The 1,953-nt window shown below is 35.3% G+C and overlaps 1 pseudogene; it reads right to left on the bottom strand.

Moving 5' to 3' along the window:
* Positions 1 to 1,414: 1,414 nt before the first annotated feature.
* Positions 1,415 to 1,729, bottom strand: LOC148006843 (large ribosomal subunit protein eL29 pseudogene; annotated as a pseudogene).
* Positions 1,730 to 1,953: the final 224 nt, after the last annotated feature.

Below are 1,953 nucleotides of genomic sequence, written 5' to 3'. Positions count from 1 at the left end.
TGCACACATGAAGCACTGAACCAGCTTGGCATCAGAAGATTTATAATATATATATATACTTCTCTCCTGTGCTAAATGAAACCCTGTTTTAAAAGAAAATAAGGATTATTTTTAGTTATTGTTTCAGACACTCTATTGTTTATAGACTATACAAAGCATTCTATAAACGTATCCATTACCTAATATAGCTAATAAAATGAGATCTATGATATTTTGAGATAATTTGTTGTAGTAGAAAAATAAATAATTTTATGACTATTTTCAGAAAGTATGTCTGTTGACCTGTATGAGCAAGCTTACTTCATAACCATAGACAGTTCATCTTAACTCTGTCAATGCTTGGATCAGATATCATTATGGAGTAGAAATTTACCAGCATTTGTTATCCCTAACTTAACTTCCCTTAAACAAAACCCTATATTTAGAAAGCTGGCTTTGGATGTTTAAGAACTTATTTGAACTGTAATTACATTTTTAATTTTGAAATTAATTACCTTTCAGGAGAAGAATATAACTTGAATTTTCTCTGAAATAAGTGGAATTAAATAGTTTAATTATACTCTTTCTTTTAAAGTCCTCAATTTAAAATTAAGCCTGTTGAAATGTATTGTCAGTTTCTTATCTGTGTACACCATGAAGCTCACAGATGAGTTCCAGATAAACTTCAAGAACAGAGTCAACCTTTCAAAGCTTCAATTTCCTATGAAAATCCAGAGAACAAATTTCTTGACATAGAATAAGAACAAACACTATTGTACTTCTCCTGATTGCTAAGTTGCAGACCACCATTCAGAAAAATTTTAATTTTATTAAAGACATTTTAATTCAAAGTTATGTATCCATTTTATAATAAATCTTTACAAACATTGAACTTCTTCAATCTGTATCTTTCCAACTTGTTATACAAACTTTTAGATAAAATGAAACCATTACATAGCATTTGGAAGCAATTTCAAGGAATTGAATATGAAGAGTCCAAGTAATAAAATTACTTTGTTATCATGAAAATGAATACAAGGACTAACTTTTGGACTTAGCCTCACTCTGAAATATAATTAGGAGCTGTTAGCTAATAACTTTTATGCTAACAAACACTAAAGTTAACATTTTTGTCAAAGTTGACTGTTACAGTGAGACAAAAATAGTGATGCTTTTTTCCTTAAATTATAAAAGAAGAATCATGTTATCATTTCTTTTTTTAAAGTAGATGTTGTCTCAAGTTTATTTGTAAAAACAGCCTATGACACTGGTCATCTTCAAATACTGTGTATATAGGTGTGTCACAGCAGTCCATTTGTCTTCACAGTGGCAGGAACCTTTTCTATGGGGCTTTCATAGGGGCCTGGCCACCTTTGGGAGACTGAGCTGGAACTGAACCCTGGGCCTCAGCTGGAGCTTTGGCCTCTGCCTTGGTTTAAACCTTGGGCTTTTGTTGGCAGAGCCTATGACCGTTGGCCATGAAGCGTCCAATCCTCTTCCCAAGCTTGGGGTGAGCGATAAAAGCCAGATGTATGAATTTGCAGCTGGGGCCCTCTCTCATCCTGTGTTTGATGGCCTGAGGCTTCACAAGGGCCTTGATGACCTCTGCTCGTGCACTCATTGCCTTAGCATTGTTGGCCTGCATCTTCTTCAGGCCTCTCTTGTTGTGTTTCTTGGCAAAGCTCATGTTCCTCAGAAACTCGGTGTCAACCCCCTTAAGAGATTTGTATCTTTGTGACCAGGGTTTCATGATGCCATTTCTGTGTCATTTGTGGGTCTGGTTGTGTGTGGTATGGTTCATGAACTTGGCCAAATCTTCACAGTAACGTGTGACTCCCACATGTTACCATTTCTTTTCTGTTACTATGTAAAATACCGTGGCAAAATAACTCAAGAGACAGGAGTTCATGTGTCTTTCATGGCAGAGAATTGAATTGATAGCAACACTAACTCAGGAGAAGTAGTCACACAACA

This window comes from Rattus norvegicus, chromosome 1, assembly GCF_021556685.1.
Source record: "Rattus norvegicus strain SHRSP/BbbUtx chromosome 1, alternate assembly SHRSP_T2T, whole genome shotgun sequence".
Taxonomy (NCBI): domain Eukaryota; kingdom Metazoa; phylum Chordata; class Mammalia; order Rodentia; family Muridae; genus Rattus; species Rattus norvegicus.
This window is presented reverse-complemented; position numbering and strand designations above follow the sequence as displayed.